General features: G+C 52.7%; 3 long non-coding RNA genes across 4 annotated transcripts; 2 read left to right on the top strand and 1 right to left on the bottom strand.

Annotated features, from left to right (window-relative positions):
* Positions 1-827: 827 nt before the first annotated feature.
* Positions 828-10,002, bottom strand: LOC140845942 (uncharacterized). Of its 2 annotated transcripts, XR_012124864.1 has the most exons (3): positions 9,285-9,922; positions 2,531-2,796; positions 828-952 (listed from the first exon to the last, which is right to left on the bottom strand). It is a non-coding gene; the product is annotated as an uncharacterized lncRNA (long non-coding RNA). The 2 variants fall into 2 exon arrangements; XR_012124863.1 differs by lacking the exon at positions 828-952 and having other exon boundaries at positions 1,798-2,796; positions 9,285-10,002.
* A 4,482-nt stretch (positions 10,003-14,484) lies between these two features.
* LOC140846117 (uncharacterized) lies at positions 14,485-17,141 on the top strand. The gene is made up of 3 exons (XR_012125017.1): positions 14,485-14,716; positions 15,607-15,727; positions 16,753-17,141. It is a non-coding gene; the product is annotated as an uncharacterized lncRNA (long non-coding RNA).
* Positions 17,142-18,444: 1,303 nt separating this feature from the next.
* On the top strand, positions 18,445-22,687 carry LOC118973435 (uncharacterized). Its single transcript, XR_005062743.2, has 2 exons — positions 18,445-18,680; positions 19,886-22,687. It is a non-coding gene; the product is annotated as an uncharacterized lncRNA (long non-coding RNA).
* The last annotated feature ends 1,461 nt before the right edge of the window (positions 22,688-24,148 follow it).

Raw genomic sequence — 24,148 nt, 5'->3', positions numbered from 1 at the left:
AACCCGGTCACGGTTTCAGATGGAAACCCACCCACTGGTGGGGTGCGAGGGAAGCCAGAGGACCCCCGGCCAAAGCTTGAATCAGGCTCCTGGTGGAGACTAGACGGAATCTGATCTCGGGTCGAGCCCCCAGTGACCCTGAGCAGGAAGCCAGCTGAGGGGGCGTCCTTGGGGTGCCAAGTATGAGGGGGTGGGGTTCACTACACTCCCAGCCTCAGTTTACAGGGGTAGAACCTTAGCCCCATCCAGCACAGGATCAGGGCCGCAATCTCTGGGTAGCCCAGGAGGTAGCCTGCCCCCAGCCTCAGGTGGATAATCAGTAAGTAGATCCTAACGCTGGCTAACATTTATGCAGCACTTATTTTGTGCCAGGCTTGGCTACTTGGTTAACTCGCTTTAATCTTTACAATGATCCTACGAGGTGGAGACAATTACTATCTCAATATTACAGTGAGGAGACTGGGGCCCAGCGTGCACCTCAGTCCACAGGGAAGTTCAGTTCAGTTCAGCTCATGAAGGGAACTGAAATGGCATTGCCAGGCCCTCTGGCAAAGTGATCCTGAGCAGGCGAGATGCCACAGGGCAAGTGCCTTCTACTGCCTTCTCCAAAGACAGGAGCCCTCCCTTATTTTTTAAGAAAATGTGCTGGCAGCATTTGCCTCAGTGTGGCCCCACTCACCATTGTAAGTGCCTTCTGCCATCACGCACAAGCCAAACACTGAAAATGACTCCAGAAAAACAAGGAAAAAGGCAGAGAGTCTAATACTTCACATTTGAAGGCCGCTTGATAGTTTTCAGGTGCTTTCACATACGTGGCGTTGCTTGATCTTTACAACAAACCTGGGAGGTAGGCAGAACAAAATAGTTTTATCTATTGTTTCAGCTGAATCTTTGGGGCTCAGAAGGGCTGGGAAGAGTCCACTGATACCGCCTGGATGACTAGAGACGTGTCCTAGGCCATGAAAAAAAAGAAAATGAATTGCAAATACTCTTAGGGTGATACGTAAAATAGAAGTTAGGCGAGGGAGGAAAAATGGAGTAGGGCAGATATAAGGAATATTTTTCAATGCCCAGCAGAGTTTTGCTCTCACTGAAGGTCTTACATTCATGAAATATGTCTAACTAGTAGTAAGAATATCCCTTTTAAAGAATATCCTGAAAGTGTACAGATTCGCATCTGGTCTAGGACTCAACCTTTCAAACGGAAGGCAGCCTGGTTGCTGCAGGTTACACAGCGCTGGGTGGGAACGTCTTTCCCCAGCGGCCCTCGGGCACCTTCAGGTTGGAGACTGTCTCACAGTCACATTACAAGCCCTTGGGGTCCTTACTGCAGAGCCAGGCCCACATATGTAATTAACATAGGCCGTGACTTAACTGGCTGCTGGGTGGGGTGCCCACTGTGGTGAGAGAGCCCTCCAGTAAAGGTGGAAACACGCTGGGTCAGGAATCGAAGGCCCTCAGTTCCCTTCCCAGTTCTGCTACTGAGTCAGCTGGGCCACGTGCTCACCTCTCCAGGCGACCATACTTCCTCCCCGAGGCGAAGGTGCAAAATCTTAGGGTCTGTAAGGCGTCAGTCTGAATTCTGTGCCATCAGACTGACTGGGACAGCAGTGTTCCCCACTGCCACCCCAGTATCATTTCACTTTGGCCTTAGTCAACTGAGCGACATGGATGGGGGAACACGTATCTTTCCATCTGTGATACGTAAAATAGAACCCTGGTCACACTACATGGGTTTTAATTTCAAACTCAAATGCTACTATTTCGCCCTCTTAATGAGAGCAGATGCCACAAAGCTACTGCCCAGCAGTCCTTTATTAAGAAAAAGCCATAGTCTCCCTTTTATCAGAAGTATATTTTTTTCTGAGAATTTATGGAAATGAGGTAAACAGCCTTTATAAGAGACCCCCAAATTGCAGACCTTTAGAGGCGGAAGCACCTTAGAGCCCATCTGGTCCAACTCCTCAGTTTATATCAGCTCAACATCCATTTCCCTAGAACTGCCACGTCTGGTCCATTCGTTGGTTCAGGGTTGGGCGTTCAAAACGTCAGCTCCTACTTCCAAGATGTGGGCAGGGCTGTCCTCTCCATCCCGTTCCCTTCTCTCTGAACCTGCTCCAGTTTTTGTCTTGCAGTGTTAGGAACAAACCCCACCCCCACCCCGCCTTCTCCACATGGGCTGCTGGTAGGCCACATCTTCCCCAAATTGCAATTGTACAATTGGTGTTTGGCCCCAAGTGTGGAAACTTGCATTTATCCCTGTTAAGAGATAGGCAGCTGTTCCAAACATCAGGAATCTTGCAACTTCAAGGAAATGCCAAGACATCCGGGGACTCTGTCTAAAGCCTAGTACTTTGCTTTGAGGAGGAAATGTGGGGCCCTTTGCCAGGCCGGCCTGGAAGCTGCCATCACTGGGGGAAGACAGCGAGGGCCAGTGGGTAAGGAGTGACTGGGGGGACCTGGTAGCCTGTGGGTACATCTTTGAGGGAAAGACCCCCTGCCCTGCTCAGGTTCCCCAGTTCTCTCTCACCTCCCATCTTCAGTCAAGGACACACGGTGGAAGGCGGAGGTGAGATGCGCAGACCAGCCACGGGGCAACTCTTTCTATGGCAGAAAACTGAGAAGCCACACTGCCCAAGTCGTAACTCCTCGGGCCTGGGGCTCAGAGAGACCAGGACGGGAGGGTCAGAGACCCAGGCTCAGTGGGCGGGAGCCCGGCAGGGCGGGGAGACGTCCCGCGACAGAGTGGAGATGACAGGAACATGTTTTTTCACTTTCCTTTTCTTGCTCTCATTTCTGTGTTTTATTAAGGGAAACACAAAGGGAAAATTGTGTTATTTGTTAAAAAATGTCAAAGTATATTTCAAGAGAGAGGAAAAAAAACAGACACTCTACTGCCTGTACAGAGGAGGCGGGACTCTAACGGGGGGCGGCCGGAGACTAGTGTTGTAGGGGACACATTGGAACTACAAACCCCCCTGACCTCTGGATTCTTTTCCCAGGAAGCCCCCTGGCCCCTCATTGACATTCAGGTATGTCAAAGCAGCAGGAGGATTAGTGCCTCGGCACTTTCTGGGGCAAGAGGGGGCATCTGCAGTCAGCAGCTGGAGTACGAGGGAAGGCGGGCAGTGCACATGTGGGTGCACACTCAGCTCAATCAGACTCTCCTGCCAACCTGGCAAGGACAGCCCGAGTCCCAAAGGCCATGCATCCAGGCTCACAGGCACCCCCACTCTGTGGATCCTGCGGTAGCATCGCCACACCCACTTTATTTCCTGTTGGGCAGCTAGCTCCCTTAGAAAGGATCCATGTCGGATTTGTCTGCATTCCTCCTGCACCCAAAACAATGCTTTACATACCAACCAACATGTGTTACCTAAATAGAGGACGTTTGTTGACTAAATAGAGAATGCCCTAAAGTTTTCATCTACCCCATGGCATAACTGAGTGCACTGGAAAGAGCATATCTGGGCTTTGCAGACAGAGAGGCCTGAGTTCAAATCCGAGCTGTGCCATTTATAAACTGGTATCATCTTAAATCAATCACGCAACCTCTCCATGTTCCAGTTTCCTTATACAGAAGGGAAGGAACAATATTTTCCTCAAGAGTTAATAGAGGTGATGGATGAGAAACATCTTATAATTTGTTTGGTTAACTTGAAGTTCACATATCCTTTGTCTCCCTCAACCTCCCCACGAATGAATGGATACAGCCTCTGAAGGAAGTCGCCTCGGCTTCCCCCTGTTCTCATAGACAAACAGGAGCCACACCAGCATTCAGACAGTCCGTGTGTCCAAGGACAGCAGTTGTCACACTGGGCAGGTGAGGTGTCTCTGTGCCCTGGATAGACTGTGCTCTTATCTCCAATGAGGCTGGCGCTGCCGGATGGTGAGCGGACTGGGCCTGGGGTCACACAGACGGGAGAGATTGTTGACTCTGCCGCTTGCGATCGCCTTGGGCCAATTCCTTCCTCTCGCCAAACCTCACCATCCCGTTAGAAAACCAAGGGAATAATTGGGGTAGTTTTGTGAGTGTTACGTGAAATAATACATGCAGAAGCCCCGGCACAGAGACAGCCATGCAGTGAGAGTCCAGTGCCTTTTAGCTGCTGTCCTCACCCCCCTGTTTGTGGCAGCCGCCATCACCAGACACTGAGCACCTCTCAGGCTGTGCTTCATCTTCATCTGTGGCCCTGGCACCTGGCACCTGGCACCTGGCGGGCATCCAGAGAACGCGACTTGATAGAACAGAATTGAACTGAGTTGTCCTGAAGCCAGTCTCTTGCACTGAGTACCATTCAAGAGGCATCTGGCTTTTGAGTCCATCTGCAACTTGCAAGGGCAGTTTCTCCTGGGACGCCGGCACACGCTCCACAACAAGTCCCCAGACTGCAGGCTTCCTGCATGAGCATTTTGCTCCTGGACCCTGACATGCCCTCTCTTAGACATTAGTGGGGTCCTTCACACTAATACAGGACCCTGGAAATGATGGGGGACAGGGGGCACAAGGAGTGAACTCCCCAGACACCAAAACAGAGACCCAAGAAGGTCTGTTAACATCCTGGGCCTGAGTCATTGACTCACGTGCCTACCACAACTCAGTTGCCACGTGCTGAACGTGTAGGTGGAGTCAGTGGAGATGCCTGACACGGTGCTCAGCGGAACAGCCAGGGGCCTGGCTAAAGCCTCTTCAGCACTGGGGTGTCCAGTGCTGGTGGACAGCAGCTCTGAACAAGCCCCATAGGCAGGCAATGTCCAGTGCAGAGGCAGCTCTCTGCACAGCGGAGGCAGAGACCACCCAGCAGAGAACCCTGAGAACACCCCACACCCCTGAACCTACCACACACACACACACACACACACATACGCACACTCGTACACACACATGCACTCATGCTCTCATTTCCTCAGAAGTGACATACAAAAACTACCAACACTGAGATGAATTTTTTTTAATGTAAAATTATATACTGGGAGCAGAACAGCAAACCACCCACCAAAATAATAACCTGGGTCTCATATTTCAATTGTGAGAGAAGGTTAACTATCACTCGGTGTTTACAAGGTGAAACAGAGCAGGGGGGGGAAGCCCTACAAAGCTGCCAGGACCGCATCGTGCAGTGTGCCAGTTATACTTATGTGTCTAGGTGGCTTTAGGAAAGAGTCTATAAGAAAGGAACAAAAAGATATAACTGAGGACAATAGACATCAAACCTATGACTCATTAACAGTGTCAGAACATTGCTTCTTTTATATATTGACAGTCTCTCTTCTGGAAAGAATGTCCATTCACATAAAACTAAGGATACATACAACAAAGTAATAAAATGGGACTACAAAAGGTCAGGAATAGATAAAACAGAGAATGCAGCATGCTGAAAATGAAAGTTAATTGTTGCCTCTTGAGGACAGGAAGTACGTCTGTGTCTTGCTCACCACAGGTTGATCCAACATAGTTCTGAGGGTGTTCGTGGTACCCATTATGTGCTCATTAGGAGAGTCAAAATTGCCTTTGAGCTTCCTGGCAGCTAAAGCAAAAAGGGAAATGACTGCCCTACATATATTTCTGTAGCAGTCCTACAGCTGTAATTGTGAATTTGATTTAACAAATAGGAAAGTATATACCCTTAATCCTCATAGGTCTAGATTCCTGTGCCCAAGGGGGTAAATAGTGACCTTTCCACCCCAATCCTCAGCACAGTTTCTTAGCAATTGAGTATTTGCTGCGTGAATACCTTAATAAGATCATTAAAAAGATTCTTTGATGCCTCTGCAATACAATCACGTCCACCTTTCTCATCTGCAAACAATTTATCTACAACCCTTTGAATCTAAAGAATGGCGGGAAAAACGTGTCAGGAGGTTGAGGAAGTGAAGGCATCGCAGGCAGAAAGCACAAAGGACAAAGAGACCAGGGGAGTCAAGAGTCTGTGAACATAGGGCAGTGGGGCTAAGCCAGCAGATCTGAATCCTGGACCTTAGAGTTGATTCCTCTGCAGGCAGCAGAGAACCTTTGGAAGTTTTCGACTGGAGGAGTAAAATAATCAGGAGTATGGTCTAAGTGACTTCATCAGTAGCAGCGCAGACGATGATTCAAAAGATGGAGGGGGGAGCAGAACAGATAAACTGTATTACTCTAGTATAAGTAAGAAATCCAGGGCCGGACGGCGCAGGGACAGCAGAAATGAAATCGAAGGGGCTGAGCGTCAGAGACATCTCAGAAACCGGGTCAACAAAGGTCAGCATCTGTTCAGTCGTGAGCAGAGGAGAAGGGAAGGAGAAGAGGAACCAGAGACTGAGAGGAGGAATACGGAGCAGTAAGCGGGGGTCGCAGGAGGCAGAGCTCTGGGCTGCGGGCAGTGAGGAGTCTGGTGGCTTTTCAAAATGTTTTCACATTCATTATCTCATGGATTTCATACGCAAGTGGAGAAAGACCCACCCTGACAGTCAGCCTGGAAAAAGCTCTGCCCCTGTTTGGAGCTGCCAAGTGTCAATGAGCAAATGGCTTCAGATCCTTGCAGTGACAGCGGGGCGCCCGCCTGCAGGTGTCTCACCCACTCCGGCAGCCCCGAGTCCTCCAAAGGGCTAAGTCACCCTGTCCTGGCTCTGCGCCAGCAGCAGCTAAAAGCCAGGTAATGCAAACACTCAGCCAGCCATGCTCGCCAGGAACATGGACGGGTGGGCCCGGGAGCTCAGCCAGTGTGCAGAAAGGTGGGGCAGGCTGGGGCGGGAGGGGCCTGGCGTGGAAGTTTCGGCAGTGTCTCATCTCTCTTCCCACTGGGAGGCAGGCTTAGGTTTCTCCACTGACTCACTCCCAGGCACAGGCAAGGGGCTTCATCCCTGGCCGCATCTCCCCCCGACCCCCAGTCCAACAGGCAGAGTATTGCTCACCTCCCAAGACCCTGAGGGCGCCCGGGAAGGGGGTAGGGTGCTCCATGTGCACTTGGCTGAGCCCCAGTGGACGGGGGCGGTGGCTGCATAAAGGGAGGCACCGCTGCCTAGCTGTGCAGGGTCAGCCCTGGAAGGGACCCCTCCCACTGACGATGGAACCATCACTGGTTTTCAGACACACGTGTTGAGTCCTCTGGCAGATCCCCCTGTTCCAAGAAAAGACCAACTTTCTCCTCACAAACTGGCCCCTGCCGACTTCCCTGGCCTCACCTCCCCACCTCCACTCAACTCCGCGAACAAGCTCGCCTCCCACCAGTGACCCTGACGGTGCCCAAACACTTGGCCAGCGCAGCCTTGAGGTGGGGCGCAGCTGCGTCCTCAGCCTGGAGGCCCTGCCCTTCCTTCTCCGGCCTGTTGAATACCTGCCTCTTACGCGCTCAGACAGGTAATTAGCACTTCTGCTGGGCCCCTTCCAGGCTGTTGAGTATTCATCGCATGCTATCGCCAAGTTTTCTTTAGATGCCTGCCTCCTTCACTGGAAACACACACATCTGTGTCCTATGGATCTTTGTGTTCTCATAGGCTGGCAGAGTCGGGCCTGCTGACAGGTGGGGAGGGAAGAAGGGAAAAGGCAGGTGCTGATAGGTCCAGAGCCAGGGAGTGACAGGTGCAGTGAGGCCCACCCACAGCCCCTCACACAGTTCTCCCTGACATCCACCGTGTATCAGGTATTCGGGTCTTACGGATCCTTCCAGAATTTCTTTACACACATCAAAGAAAATACAATATAGATCCTTACCTCTCCCCTGTAAAACCCAAAAGCTGACACTGCTCTAAACTTTTTTTCCCCCACAAAAAACCCTTTTTCAATACTTCAAAGTTCCTCGTATTTATCCTGCCTCCATTCAATCTCCAACTTGTAGATTTAAGTATCCACGAGCAAAACACATCCAAGGTAAGTAACAGTACAGGCGCAGCTCGCTTTGGGAAAGGAGTCAGTTCCTGGGAGACTGGGAAACGCACATAAACCTCTCATAAGTTCGGAGCACTGAGGTGACATGTTGTCTAACGCTCTCCAGGAGTGACCCCCTCATCGATGAGGACACGGGATACGGCACTGCTCCCCAGTCTTTGCATTCGGTTCAGATTTGTGAGCACCATGATTTGTTAGACCCAGTGACCCACGTTTTGGTGACACTGAGGTGCTCTGTCTAGTTAGGAAAAGGGTAAAATTTAGAACCAGAGATTCTCCCACAGAACCCCCCCCCCCGAAACCTGTAAAGCAGGGGGGCCGAGATCTCTCAGGCTGGCCCGTGGCCTGCGAGATCCCAGGAACTGGTGCACAGATGCGTGCTGTGTAGCGCAGAAGCTGCTTAGATGATCGTAGCTCCCAGGGGCGCCCCCTCGGGACTCGAACCATGGCAGACGTAAATCAAGCGTCCAACAGCTCTAGCCATAGGCCCAACCAGCCCACTGCCTGTTCTTGTAAGGCCCGCAAGGCAAGAATGGTTTTTACATTCAAAAACCATTTTCTAAAACCAAAAGAATAGTATTTCGTGACATGTGAAGACTTCATGAAATTTAACTTTCAGTGTCCCTGCTAAAGCATCAGAAAACAGTCTGCTCTTCCCTTGGGCTACTGTCTCTGGCTGCAGCAGCGCAGTTGAGTGACCGAGATGGAGAGAGTACTGCCCTAAACCCGAATTATTTACTATGTGGCCTTCCCAGAAAAAGCTTACCAATCCCTGTTTCAGAGGAGACTCCCAGACCCAAAGCAGACGCCTCGATGAGGTGGGCCAATACGCATGACCCAGTGCTGGGAGATGCCTCGTCTGCATCAGAGGACTGAACTGACCTTTCCCAGCTGGTCACTGCTGGAGTTGAGGGTGGACAGGTGGAGCCGCCGCCAGCTGCCACTCACCCTACCCTCCTGCAGAGCCACAGGTCTCCGCGAGAGGGCGGCAGATCCCCCGTTTGCAATCCTATTGCCCAGCTTTGCACAGCAGCCCCCAGAGACCTCAAAACCAGAACACAGAATTTTCTCTAGACTGATGGCCGAGAACGGGGCCACCGTACTGTGCGGGAAGCCATATCAGCCCCCTGGTCCCAGGCAGCCAGGCTGACCTGTTGGAGGCTGATCATCAAACCTATTAAAGTGTCCACAATAACAAAAAGGAGAGAAAAAACACTGATGGAGCCTCTCACTTCCTGCCCTCTCCTGACTTCCTTCTGGCCTTCCAGTCAGGCCACTGCACCAGTTTTCAAGCGGTTGCCTCACTTGGCCCACAACACTTCCATTTTTCCAGGCGATTCCATGTTAGGCTCAGCTAGGTCAGGATGGTGAAAAAAGAGATTTACCTCTTTCTAGAAGTTTGATTTTTTGGGTTCCTTACTTGTAGCTGTTGCTCAGAGGGTCACCCAGCCATGCTTCCTCACCCTGGTAGTAGTGCCCGCTTCCCGGTAGCAGCTGAGGCCAGTTAGCATCTTCCCACACTGCAGGGCCGGCTGCCTGGTGTCCATTTCAGAGACACATACACCAGCCGGCCACGCCTGGTCCCAGAGACCCAGGTCCTGCGTCCACGCGGCCTCTCCTCCCAGGTCCGTCCCACGAGCCCTGCGGTCATTGGGCCTCCTGCAGTTGCTACATTCAAGATGACCCCGTGTCCTCTTTCTGACTTTTCAGTGACTGATTAACTATGTTATGCCTAGTTAACTATTCTTCATATTAAATTCTCGCTTTCCAGTGACTTCTGTTTCCTGCCTGGACTCTCACTGACACCTAACTTTGCTCAGGGCCAAAACTAAGAAGAGAGTTTGCTGTGAATGGTGGATCACAGACCCTCCTAGAGCCCACCTGAGAAATTAGGTCTACAAACACCTGTGCGGGCACTTAAACATGAAGGACACTGGGCTTGCAGCCGAAAAACGGCCGCCACTCATGGGCTCAGGTCTCATACCCCGGCTTCCTCTGCCCTGGTCCCCGGCCCTACCCAGCTCCATGACTGTGCCTGCTTGGGTGCTGGAGTAAAGAACGCAGGCTGGCTGGACTTGGTCTCTCTTGCGAACTCTCCCCCAGCCCACCCAAACCCACCATCCAAAGGAACCCAGAAAAATAAAAGTACTCAGTGCCCCACAATGGCCTGCGAGACAGCCAAGCAAATGCTCACAGACCTGTGACCTTGGTCCTGGTCTGGCAGGGAGCCCTAGTGGGCAGGCCCCTTCCTTCCAGGCAGCACAATGTCCGAGAAAAGAGAAAGGGGCCACCAAGTCCAAGGAAGGGGGCTCGGAGCTCCACCTGCTCAAACTAACTGGAATGCCTGGGGGTCGCTGCTCAGGAAAGAACCACAAAGGAGAAGGAGCTTTAAGGTCAGAAGCAGGCAGTGCCACTGATGGGATCGCAATGGAAATGATTTTCCAGTGGAAAATAAAGATAAAAATGCCTGGGGCCCGGTTTGGACCCGGGCAGGGGCAGAGTGGGCAGAGAAGGCCGACAGGGACGGAGGAGGGAGAGGCGGGGCTGCTGTGTGTGCCTGGACCAGGCTGGCCCCGGCACACCACCACCCAGGGCGCCGAAGCCCCGCCCCAGGGGCCACCGAGACCACACAGGTGCTGGCCGTGGCGGGGACACAGAGCCGCGTCACCGCCCCCACGGGCAAGCGCAGTCTCAACCAAAACATTTCCCTGGGGTTCCTTCTAATGAAGTCAGTCCCTCCTTTCCCGCAAGGCCTCCCACCCAGACCCGCAGCCCCGGGTCACTGCTGCGACCTTGCGCGCCCCCTGGTGGCACCTGGCTGCCAAGGCATGAGGCCCGCTTCCCAGACTCCACGCCCCCGTCAAGGCTTCAAAGGCCCCGCAGCCTTGACATTGAAAGCTGCTTTACCCACGTCTTTATGTTCTCTTTCCACATTCCTGTGGGGTTAAACAAATTCCAGCATCCGTGTCTCCCTCTTCTTTCTGAATTTTCCATCCAGGGCTTTCCCCACGTGGCCACTGCCCTGCTTGGCCCACCTCGGTGCCCTTCAGTTTGAAGGCTGCCTGCTTAACCCAGACGGCAGTGGCTCCTCAGACTAGAGGAGGAGCTGTGGGTCATTGGTGGAATTTATATCCGTGACTGTATCTTTGGAGGGGTGGGGGGATGGAAGGGTGGTTTCAGAGGCCTGGAGGAAGGGGCCAAGAAGGGCCTAGAGCACAGAAGCTCAGTCGGGCAATTCACAGCAGACCCACCCTTCCTGCTGACCTCAGGCCACCAGAGCCCAGGGCCTGAGAGGCCAACTGGCCAGCCACTCACCTCCTCCTGGACGGGGGACCAGGGCTCTGAGGAGGTGTGCCTGAGTACAGACATCCCGCCCCAGCAGACAGGTGCAGGTGCCTGTCTCAAGACCTCACTTCATTCCCTAACAAACAGTCTTGCTTGAGTCTCCCTCCCAAGGAACTCTGTAGACACTTCCTCCGCCCTCCTTTCTCTCCACTCCAGCTGTCCAGGTGCAGGGCGCAGGCGTGTGAGGCCGCCAGGCCAAGGCGGGGTGCACAGCCAGGGCTGAAAGGGCAGCAGTTATTCCGGGCACTCCTCCGCCCCAGCTCTTGTCCCAGCGTCCACCACCAGGAGGTCTCTCGGGAACCACAGTGTAAGACACATGCCCTCGCTTGATCGCCCTACTGACAGGATGTCAAATATGAGGCCTCCACGTCGGCCTCCCCAACACACACACACACACACCCATAAAGACCCAAGTAACCGCTCACAGCACTGAGCTGAGATGCCGTTCCCATGCTTGCTCTGCCGTGAGCTCCAGACAGCCACCCCGAGTCAGCCGGACTTGACAGACGGGATAAAACCTTCTCACCAATCCTGGCCTGTTTTAAAACATAAAGATAAACACAAATACGTGACTTATTGTCATCTGAAACATTGACTTTCCAAACCTTAGTTCCAAAGCTGCTTAACTATGGCCTTGTAAATACCTCAAGTCCCTCCCCCAACCTTTTTATAATTTGGGCGTCTTGGTTCCTTCAATATGTTCTTGAACATGATGGCACCTCAGGGCCTTTGAGCTTGCTTCCCCACTGCCTGTCCTGCTGCTCCCCTGGATACCCACATGCTTCATGCTTCACTCCTTTAGGTCTCTGCTCAATAACTGTTTTATCAGAGAAGGCATGCCTGGATGCCACCTCTAGATTAAGAGGCCCCCTCTACCCCCATCTTCATTCTGTATCTGCTTACCCAGTTTTTCTTTATAGCCTTTATCACCATTAGACTTACTATTTGGCTATTTCAAGGCTGATTTTCCGTTTCCTTTACATGAAGGTAAGGTCCATGAGATCAGGGGCTCTATACGTTGTTACTATTTCCACAGTGCCCATAGTACACCATCAGTAAATATATGCTTAATGAATGAATAAGTGGGTCCATTAATAAACAAATGAAGAAGTTTGAAAGGGGGAACTTTTGCCACACTCTGGAAAGATACCACCTGCTCTACGCACACTGTGGCCTCCAACAGAGGCAAGACGCAGGAAGGGGGCAACAACTTCCAAATGAGTCCTTGCCACACATCATTACCGTTTACTCCGAACAAAATTCATAGTGATAATTTTATTGTAAATACAGACATTCCCACTCCCTTTAACTGATATAATCACCCAATATATGCATGCAAGATGGACAATATATGCATACATACAAAAAATATACCCTCAACGCAAACAGAATGCCTCACTCACTCAGACTCTTGGGAAATAAGGCATAAGCGAATGACTGGAAAGTCCAGACTATTACTGTTAATGAAATGCACTTTCATTATTTTCAAATCCAGGGGTACTTGGACACTTCATATCTCAATTCAGTTTAATTCAATCCAACTGCCAAGAAAAGCCACAAACCCAGAAGTAATCAAGGAGTCCTTCAGGCATCAGCAGGATTGAAAATATCCCCACATAGCCAAAAGCAGGAAATTTGCTGAGATTTCGTTATTTTGAACCAAAAGAGAGAGGGACTCTCATTGACTGTCAATGCCTATAAAAGTGAAATTCTGCAAACTTCCAAGTCAAGAAAAACAGAGGAACAGAAAAAGTAATAATGGTAATAATCATGACGCTATCAAACATTAACAATTAATATTTATTAAGCACTTACTACAGGACAGCCCTCCCCAATTACTTTCCATGGGTTACCTATGTAATCCACATAACAATCAAATCAAGTAGATACTTTCATGTCCCCATTTTACAGATGAGGATACTGAGGCACAGACCATACATATAATGAAGGAAAAAGAGAACTAGGAGCCAGTTTCACACAGTTATATACAGAAGCTGAAGGGACAGCGTAGCCCACTCAGGTGTCGTGTGTGACAAGCAGGCCTTCCCCACTCACACAGAGAAGCTGCAGCGCCCAGCCTGGACACGAAGCAGGACAAGGGAATCTTCTAGGTAGCCATGTCCTTTCCAGTTGCTTGTATGGAGCCGAGGGGACCCACAGGCTACAATGCCTGGGAAATGCCCTAAAGAGCCCCTGGGGGAAAAAAAAACCGTCAGCCCTTAATGTCTGGGCCACAGGATAATGAGTCCAGAACTCATTTTTCCTCCAGGTCTCATGCAGCAACCAGCAATCAGTGCCATTCACAGACTGTTCTCAGTTGTCCCCCTAGTTTATAGGGTGGCTCCAAAGTACCCCTTAAGCCAAGCCTACCCCCGACATGTGCCATACTTCACGTCCAGGGAGGACCCCGAACCTAAAATGCATCCATTGCTCTCGGAGGGCAGGACAGGAGCAAACTCTGTGAGCAGTGAGCCCAGGTCACCCGGCCTCTCTGTCCCATGGGGCGTTGGGGGGCATCCCCTGTCCAGTCACACGCCAGGACTTGGGACTTGTCCTCCCATCATCTCAGCCGCAGTGGAGCTAAATCTAGTTGTGGGTGTTCACAGCTTGTCTGCCTCACGCTGTCCACGTGCACTGATGCTCCCAGTTTGTATTGCCTTTACCAGCCCTGCTCCCCTTAAGGAATGGGACTGGGCATCACGGTCCCTTCCAGTGGAACATGGCCGTTGCCCTCGCCCCTGCCTGACCTCTCCAGGTGGCCTAGCAGAACTGGAGAACCTAGTTCACTCCCCAGAGAGTGCAGACTCTGCTGAGGACCCTAAATTGTTCCAACCTCCAAAAGGCAGAGCCCAGGAAGCCTGTTCTCAGGCCTTAGCGTCCTGTCCGGGAGGTTTTGCATCATTCCGAGGCTTTTGCGTGTGATGTTGGTCAGCAAAGGGTAACAGTGGTTAAACTTTGAGTGCTACAGCCCAGGACAGATTCATTCCCTCCCATTTAGTCTCCCTGAGCTGGTCCGTCACATACATGCATTATCTTCAGGAAGAAAAACATCTTTACTTGATAAAAAGAAATATAAAGGGTTTAGAGTTGATAGGAACTGATTCCCTATGTGTGTTGAAGTTTTTAAAAATTGTTAATGCTTTATTCCAAGTTTGTGATATCTACAAGTTGCTATTTATATTTAACAAATTGGCCCACTTACTGGGAACATCCATGACTCAGGCTGTCGTAAGACTTGCACCCCTCCATCCACCTGACAGGGAGGGGCCGGAGCATCTCTCCTCTTCCCAGCGGCTGCCAGAACCCAGCAGGGCAGAGCACACAGGCCTCAGGCTTGGCATGCTCTCTTGGTAAATCTCCTGGTGGGAAATTTTACAAGCTCCTATTTTCCTTCCACCCTGAGAAATGCACAAAGGCCAGACACAGTAGTTTCAGCTTTGCAAGTGAGAAAGTCCAGCTACTGGAAGTGAGGTCCCTTGGATTTCCCAGCTACACAGAGGATGGATGGTAGGTTGTGCGGTGCTTGCAGACAGATCCCCTGGGCCCTGATCATCCCATAGACTTCCTGAACTCCCTTGACGGTCGTCAGCAGTGACCTCTATCAGCCCAACAGGACAGGACTAAAAACATATTTCATGAATTCTCACAAGTTTATCACCTTCCAAAATGAAGTCACCCCAGCTGACCCCAAGACAGACCTGGCTTGTTCCCTCCAGAGTCAGTCACATGAGCAGATCCCACCCTTATCCTCACCTGACGCTGCTGCAATGGAGCAGCCACCCTGTGCGTGGAGAGGAGAGAGGCCATTTAGGTGCAAACGCTTCCCTTCCCACCCACCTGCACAGCGCCCCCACCCCCCTGTAATCCTGGCCACATTCACCTGTCCTCAGTAATCAAATGGTGGGGGCACGTCCCATGGCTCCCGAAGGTGCTGCCCATGGGCCACCTCAGGCCAACCCCTGCCCTCCAGCAGCCCCCAGCTGACTGGGGATGACAGCCAGGGAAAGCAGAGGCCTCAGGACAGGGCAGTGGGTGCCTTCAGGTGGACACAGGCGTGGAGGGAGCACAGGGCGATGGCGCTAAGACCTAGCCAGGTGCAGTTTCCAGTCATCACAAGGTGGCAATGGACCGACGCCCTCTAAGAAAGTGCTGCGGAGTCCACGAAAAGTGGCTCTGCCCTCTAGCACTTTGCTCAGATCCCCTTCCTTCGTATTATATCTGCAGTCTTTCAACTGTCCTATATGTCTATTGAGTTAAATTTTAAAAGCCTGTCAGGCAAGTATTTCTAATTTTGTGGAGTTTTATGGTGTGTTTTTAATTGTATGTTGTTGCTTTTTAAAACATGAAATGTTTTCTTTTTGTTGCTCCATAAAACTGCACAAATGATCCTTGGAAAGCACCGTCCTGAAACATCCTGAGACACGGGAGCATACAAACCCTTGTCGGGACAAGCCGCGGCAGGATCACCAAGAGGACAGAAGAAACTGGCCACTTACGTCTCTCCTATTATCTTTAAAGGTAGGGTTTAAGCCTGCTCATGCTAATTAAGAATACTAAATACTAGTACTTGTTTAACCCAGGCCACAGCACTCATTGGGCTTGCGAGTCTTCCTGCATTTGCGCCGACCCCACCCCACTAAGTCGGGCGGGTTCCATCAGACAAGGGTACCAGGTGGGGAAACTGAGGCAGGGGTGGGCTGTGGATGTGCCGTGGCAGGCTGAGCCCCATGCGGCCCCTGTGCGTCCCCCTCCCGCCCCCCGCCTCCCAGACAAGCCCAGGAGCTTCTCCTGCCAAACCGCAGGGAGGGACCAGCCAGGGCGAGGGTGGGGGTGCTGGGAACTGCTGGCCGTTGCTTTTTCTGAATTAAAAGAAAACAGGAGAACAGAGCGAGGGAGGAGGCAAAGTTCACGGAGGAATCTGGCGAGTCACCCTGGGCAGACGCCTGGGCCGCGGCCAGGGCTCTCTCCTGGAAGGGGCGAGGCCGCCGGGTGGGTGATGAGCGCCGGGTGAGTGTGCACGCGGATGACGGATGGCCGGCCTGGAACCCGGCCACACCGCAGATGTGCTCCCCGGTACGCCGGGCAGCCGAGGGCCCGGGAGGGCGGGGGCCGCGCTGGGCTGACGGCAGCTCCGCTGGCTGCGGCCCCGAAGCCCGGCGGCGAGCCCGCCGGGACCCCTGCGCCCCCTGCGCCGGGCCGGCCCCTCCCCGGAGGCCCGGAGCGCGCGGCGCCTCCCGCGGCCCGCAGCCCCTTCCCTCTGTGGCCCCCCTGCCCCAGCCATCGACCCGCGCAGCTGCCAGAACCGCGTTTCCGCCCCCTGGTTTTGATCGTGCAACATCCCCGCTTGGAAGACCGGAGTGCATCCCAGCGGCCTTGTACGTCAAATCTCAGTTTCCAACCCTGCGCATCACCGCCCTCCCCCCACGGTCCCCCATCTCGCCTGCCCCACTCCAGCAGCCTTCTCCCCAACCGTCACAAGGCAAAGCTTCTGCTCACATCCTGCAAAGGTTAATAGCCACTCCCTCCCCTGCTTCACCACTTAGTCATTCGGCAAGTATTTCTTGAGCATCTACACAGTGCCAGGAACGGAACTACGGGCTGCGGACACAATGCGCAACAAGAAGGAAACCCTCCACCCTCGCAGCATGGACAGTCAAGTGAGGAAAATGCCTGAACAAAAGGTGAAACTTCCTTGCTCCCAAGTGCCCTTGAAACAGCATGGTTCATATTTAAACCTGAGCACAGCCAGGCAAAACGAACCAATAAACAGACCACGCACACGTGGGACCAAAGCGAAAAGCACCTCAGCACGGCTGTCCCTGGACAGCTGAGTGTCTAGATAGAGGCAACCCCTTCCTTCCTCCTACCTTTAGGTAGCTTCCAAAATTTCAGTCCTCATCAAGTATTAATTTTATAATAAAAAGCAAACTGTTTTGTGATATGTCTTACCTTTGTCTGATTTTAAAAGCCATGCTTTAAAAAATTTTAAGACTCCAGAAAACATAAATAAGGAAATCTTCCACAACTCTAATCAGAATACAAAACAAAACCTATATCAACATTCATTTTATTAGCACCTACCCCTCCAAAGGTGGAGATCTGGCAGTTCGCCAGCCCTCTTTCATTCCCACCAGGGTTACTGGTCCCTCCCCTAAACTGTCCCACTCCTGGGTGGAGTGTTCCTAGATGGCCCTCTACGGCTTACCCGGGGAACCTCTCTCTGAGACCCTGTCTCCCGAACGCTGCCAGGGCTTCTTCACTTCCGGCTGCTTCCGACTTCTGCAGCCGCCCCCATATGCTCCCACCACCTCCTCCATCAGACTGTAAATTTCCGAAGGCGAACACCAAAGCCAAGCCATGAAAATTAAATCGCCTTTAGTTCTTTAATGAACCATTTGCTATTTTGGAAAACAGTGAATTGTCTATGGTCAGAAGTATTCAGGAAGGTCTGAGACGTGAAAATACTGCACTTAAAGATGCCACTTTACAGGTGACAAAATCGGGGCCCCAGCAGGAGCTGTGCCCTTCCAAAGGTCACACAGAAGTAATAGGGCCCTCTCTGTTCTATTCCCCGTCACCCTGCATTCCTCCGGCCCTTGGGCCACCTCCCACCAGCTTGCATGTTTTATTGTTCACGCTCTCTCAATTTGAAAAATCTTGCCCTTGACTCTTGCTTTCATGCAGCCTGCTGCCCTGCTATCTGTCCAGATCGGTTCTGCGTTTGGACACCACACTCCCACCCACCACCCTTCCTTGAACTGGAGGAGATAACAGAATCTGTGCCCACCCCGACATTCCTGCACATCCCAGACATGAAAGCAGTTGTGAAACATGCAGAATCCTCCTCGATTTATTTCTTTTTACCTTGCATCCCTTCCACTTTGATGTCAGGAGAATATTTGAAAGAAAGAATTTAACTTGACCTACTACCCTGGAACGCCAAGAAAAACAATTCCCAGGGCACTGGAGTGCTGTGAGCAGAGGATGGGGATGGGCTGGGCAAGAATGGGTTTGTTTTCTGAACTCCTGTCCTGCCTCAGGGCTGATCAGCAGGACCTTTTGCTGAAAGCTTCCGGAGCTCCCCACTCATCGAGTCCCAGGATCCTGTAATACATTCCAAAGAGGGAGAGGCTCCTGTCCTCCCTCTGATCTCTTGGGCTCTTTCCAGGGCTGTGTAAGAGCTCTAGAAACTTCCCAGAAATGAAGTAGATTCAAAAACACTGAGACTTGCGTGGATGGCGGGGGCAAGGGGCGGGGGGAGCAGGGTGGGAAGGAGCAGAAGGAGGATCTGACATCTCCCCAGGCCTGCTCCCAAGTGATGCTAAGCCCCCTCAGGGAGATGCTGCAGGTCATCACAGAGCTCTGAGCTGTCCTGCCCAGAGCTCCCAAGCCTGCGAAGACCAGCATCTCCCAGCTCCAGAGATCGTGGCAACCGTGCGCCTCCGTACGGCGGAGTGGTGTCGCAGATGAGGTAAGTCAGCGTGGGCTTCGGGAGGGGCTATATTTTGGTGCATCAGACCGTGACCCTTAACCATGGACAAGAAGACCCATCTTGATGTGGCCCTTCATCCCCTGCCCTTCCTCCTCTTGAACACCAGGTCACCATGTCCCTGTCACAAGTTTGCTGCTCCTCAACCAGCCAAGCCACTTCCTGCCTCAGGGCCTTTGCCCCTGCTCCTACCCCATCGGTATGGCATGCTGAGCTGAGCACCCCGAGTATGTAGCAACTGCCTAAAACCTGATGGCCTGTACCCGCCGTGCCTGTGGGCACTGCTGCACACACACACACACACACACACGCATCCTCTGCATGGAATACTCTGCCGCGTCTCAGCATTACTGGTACCTTCTCTGCATTCACCCCTCTGGCCCCTCGTCACCTCTTCAGGAAAGTCTCCCCCGCCTCCGACCGACTCTGTGTGAAATAGCAGCCCGCCTCCCACACATGTCATCCTCTCTTTACGTTGCATTATTTTCCTCCTCACAAACTCCACCTAAAACAAGATTCTTTACCTATGGTTTCCTTGTTTTCCTGTTCCTTCCCCAGAATGTAAACTCCATGAGAGCAGAGGATCGCCTCTCTCACTGCCAAATCCTGAAACCCAGAACAAAAGCTGACTCAGAGCAGGACCGAGTATAATGAGCATCTGTGATGGGTCCCAAAGAGCACCTCCAGGTTTCTCCTTGATGCCTGGGGAAGAACTTTATGTAAGCTGAGAAAGGCTGGGGAGCTAAATCTCTCCCCTCTTCCCCCTCAGCTCTTTGCCTTTATTTTAATGAATCAGTAGACCTGCTGCCTGAGTTGCTTCTGCATAAGGGGGACACCCCAAAGCCCAGGGTTCAGGGCTCCCCCAGTGAGAACGGTATAGATTCTTCTGGGGGAGGGTGGTCGAAAGAGGAAGTCTTGGCAAATGACTGTTCAGGGGCCCATGGTGTAAACTTACACCCCAAGTCAAGAGCCTGCCTTGAACAATGATATATCTTTTGTAAGTCAGACCTCAAATTCCATTGTTTACAGAGGAGGTACTATTGCTGACAAGCATAAGCCATTTAGAAATATGACAGGAGTTAGGACCCTGGAAGAAGGGACAATCCTTGAACTGGAAGGCCTGCCGGTGGAATTTCATTCCATTTGCTCAGACCTTTCTGTAACCCATGGGAAATGTTTCTTTTCAGTATCTGACTAGAGGAGAGGAAGTGGCTCAGAAGAAAGAAGAGTCAGAGCAACAGGCGACTCCCCGGGCAGCCGCGGGACACGGGAGTGAGCCCCGGCCCCGAGCCCGGCCCCAGCAGGGAGTGCGGAGGCTCTCGGCCCAGGGTGCTGACGGCTCCTTCTGCCCCGGGGTTAATGGATCCTTACACACCGCGGTGGACCTTACCAGTGCTCACCACCGGTCCTGAGTCGAGTTCACATCCCTCAAAGCTAGATGTGTTCCTGCAACTTGCCTTGGCCACTGAGCTGTGAATGGAGTGATGTGCACCCCCTCGGGGAGAGCGCTTTGCAGCAGCCCTGTGACTCGCCGTGTTTTCTTTCCCCACCCCTGAGATCCCTGAACCTGATGTTGAGGGGGTGGCCCTGAAGACTCTGCCACCGTGGGTCCCAGAGGGCCTGTGACCCGCAGAGCCCCCCGCCCTCCCCGGAGCCTGCAGTGTGTGGGAGAAGGAAGGCTGTGCTCTGCGCACTGAGATTCTGAAGTTTGTCACAGAGGCAAACCTGCCTGTCCTGATGGCATCACACACCTAAAGGACAGGCGCCGACACACGCACTGACGCCGTGGCCACCACAGCCCGTGAGCCTCATTTATGCTGTGGGAACTGAAGCCCGGCAAGGCCAGGCTTCAGAGCTCAGATTCAAAAGCTGATTCCAAAACGGATTCGCCTGCTTCCAGAGTGGATTCCCTCTCCACTGTGTTTGATGCCTCCTGTGCTGGGAGATGCTCAGCTTCTATGGTTCTCCAGACCCCACGGGGCTCAGAGCCCTTGTTCTGGGACCATGGCCTACAGTTTAATTGGTTGTGGTCTGTGGCCTCATGGGCGTTATGATATAATGAGGGAATCAGAGAGACAAGTAAACATATTTTCACTCTAAAAAGTAGATTAAGGAGCAGGCATAGCGTGAACACGTGGCAGAGCAGTGCAGTGTGGCTGAGTGGGACCAGGGAGGCCGGGGGTGCCGCAGGGGTGTGCGGGCCTCGCAGCCTCGCTGCCACAGGGTGATGTCAGATTGCACAGGGCGCTAAAGACTTGGTCCCAGGCCTGGCTCGCAGCCTTGGTGAGTCACCTTTCTGGGCCGACCGCCCAGATGTGGAATAAGCATCTTGGATTTCAACCCTGCTTGCACACGAGCATCTCTCCTGGGAGCTTTAAAAAGACAAATATCCAGCCACCCTCAAAGATAATGATTCAGGGAACCAGGGCCTGCAACACAGGCCTCCAAAGACCTCCAAGACTTTTAAAAGGAAGGTGATGATGCACGGACAGCCCTGGATTTCAGCGCCCTCCCAGCTCTGCTGGGGTCTGTTTTGGTCCAGGGTGTTTAGCCATTTCCAGGGTCCACCACAGAGCTCTGGCACGAGGTGTCTCAGGCCTCTGCTGAATTCTAGTAGCCGTTCAGAGTCAGAGGCTCCGGATGGGCCATGGGATTCCGAGGGCCCCCAAACCCACTTCTCAATCGACGCCATGGGGTATAAGGCCTCCCTCTCTGGGTCCAAAGAGTAGTGAGGTGGGGAAGGTTTGTGAGCAGAAGCCTTCCTGGAGACATTGCCTAAACTTACACAGAGGCAGGGCGTCTAGGTCACAGAGGCTTCAGGGTGCAGAGGACCCCCGTGCTCCTGCCCCGGCCTTGCTCCCACTCACATCCATCCTCCAGGCAGCTCTCTCCTGGCCTCTGCAGCACTAGCCCGTCCACCTCTCGCTCGGGCTCTGCTCCAGGACCTCCGGCCTTTGCACTGTCCTCCTGGCACTGTGGTGTTAGCTGTGGGCTTGCTTGGAGAAACCGCAGCAATGGCAGAGAGGCAGCAAGGAAGACCTCCCGCTTCCCCAGCCTCCTGGCAGAGTTCCTGGTGGCCTCCAGGCTGGTGCCACAGCCGGGCTTCAGGAACTTGCTGTCCCCAGTGCCAGACTCCACAGCAGAGGGCAGGGCACATGGCTGCTTTCGTGTATGAGCCCCTTCCGCTCCTAGGAGCCTAGTGGAGTCAGGCTGCCGATTAGCCGTCCAGGGAAGGCGGCCAGAGGCTAACACGTGCCTGGTCATCAGCACAGGCAGCTGCTCAGTGTGGTGGAGGGGAGGCCTCACTCACCCGGCTCCCACGCCCCTCTCCGTGGATCCAGAGCCATGTGGGGAACACCCAGGGAGGTGCGGGGTGTGGCCCCTCTTGCCTGAAGGTGCTTGGGGCCTCCATTGGCTGCCTCTGCCCCCTTGTGAGCGTAGCAGCCTCATGTGGCCCCCAGTGGCTGTATGGGCACAAGGCTGGGGAAGTTCAGGGTCCGCCCGCAGTCCTGGTGCACAAGCCGTGCCTGTGCCTTGGCCACTGCCCCTGTGGTGCATCTGAGAAGCACAGAGGGAGCCCACGGCCCAGATAACTCACTCGTCTTCCCGCCACAGTGCCCACCACACTCTGCCTTTATCCTCCCATTTCGTGTCTACACCTTGCCAACTTCCCAAAAGGACTTGAACACAACAAATGACAGTGTGTCCCACGAAGCTATCAAAAGAAAAGGCCAAGGGGCAGGTACTGAGAAAGGCTCCATGAATGAAGGTAAAGAACAAAAAGAATGATTGCATCAGAAAACCAAGTGCCAGGTGTTTCTGCAACCTGGCACAGACCTTCGCCCCGAGCATCCCGACAGCCAACATAAAAACAGGAACTGGGTTATATTACCGCGCCCTTAGTTGTCTGTAAGAGAAAGTATATCAGATGGTGTAGAAAGGCAAACATTTCCTGGCTCTGTAGGGGTGAGAATACTGTATGTTAAAGATCTTTGTATAAATATCACTGAACGATAAAATAGACAAGATCTCCAAAACTAGTTTCACCAAACGACCCTGTCTAGAAAGAATAGTGATAAATTATCATTTTGTGGTGAAAGCACTGTGGGAAGCTAGAGTAATATATTTTAAGGATTATAGTTCGTGGTGATTGGGCTGGATATTTATTATTATGGATAAATATTTATGGCTTCTTTGGGGACTGGAGTGGCTTCTACGGGGTCCAGCCAAGGACTGTGATCTGGGTTTCAGATTGCACAAGGCCCCAGAAACACACCCACAGTCTCCGTGTTCACCTGGGATGACTGCCCTCGCCTGCCAATTCGGCCTCTAACTCTTTTGTGCGTCTCCCCTTTTCCCTGCCAGTATCCGACTTCGGACCCTTGCCTCCTCCAATAGGATCTCGAGCGGTTCTCCCACTCCTGGCCTCTCCTCCCCTGACGAATCCTACGCGGTTCCGCCTAGATGATGGTCCCCAAGTCACAGCTCTCCGCCTGCCAACCCTACACTAAGGCACAAAACAAAATCCCCAAGTGTTCCTGTTGCAGACTGGACTGTCCGGAAACAGACTTAAATGGGAGAACTGCACACAGGTGTCCTGGGGAGGATCTGGGGAGATAGGCCAGGAAGGCAGGATAGGCCAGCGGGAGAAGCTGGCCCACCCGCCTCGGAAACCGAGGCCTCGCTGGTCGTTCCGGAGCACTGGAGCAGGGAGGGCTCTGCAGAGCAGTCCCGAACTGAGGCCGGGTCCAGACGGCGGCCAGTCGTTGGTGGCCGTCTGCCCTCTGGAAGGGGGCATAGCCTTGGGCAAGGCAGCTCCCTAGGGCCCAAGGTGATGCCCAGTGAGGGAGCAGCAGCCAATCCGCCCTGCAGCCCGGCGGGTGGCCGTGTGGACCTGCCAACAGCTCCAGGCAGGAGCCCAGCCTCTGCACAGTTCCCTCCCTCATCTGGACGCTCATGCCTGCACCAACTCAGTCATAAAGCCCACCCTTCCCTTTTTTTCTTTTTCTTCTTGCAGTAAAATATGTATACATAAAATTTGCCACTGTAACCTTCTTTAAGTAACTTCATTTTTTAGAGCAGTTTTGGGTTCACAGCAAAAGTGAGAGGGGTTACAGAGATTCCCCATACACCTCCCATGCCCCCCCCACACACACAGCCTTCCCCATCACTTGCAACCCCCCAGATGGCGCATTTATTCCAATGCATGAGCGCACACTGACCTCATTACGGGTCCATTACATGTCCCAGAATCCAGAGTGTACATCAGGGTTCAATCCTGGTGCTATGCATTCTATGGGTTTAGGCAAATGTGGAATGGTATGATATTGTAGCCATTTTTAAGTGTGCAATCCAGTCTCAATAAGTATATTCATAATGTTGTGCAACCACAAACGTTTTCATCATCCCCAACAGAAACTCTGCAACCCTTAGGCAGTAACTCCCCATGC

This window comes from Manis javanica, chromosome 14, assembly GCF_040802235.1.
Source record: "Manis javanica isolate MJ-LG chromosome 14, MJ_LKY, whole genome shotgun sequence".
NCBI classification, from domain to species: domain Eukaryota; kingdom Metazoa; phylum Chordata; class Mammalia; order Pholidota; family Manidae; genus Manis; species Manis javanica.
Note: the sequence above shows the minus strand (reverse complement) of the source record. Positions and strands in the feature narration are given on the sequence as shown.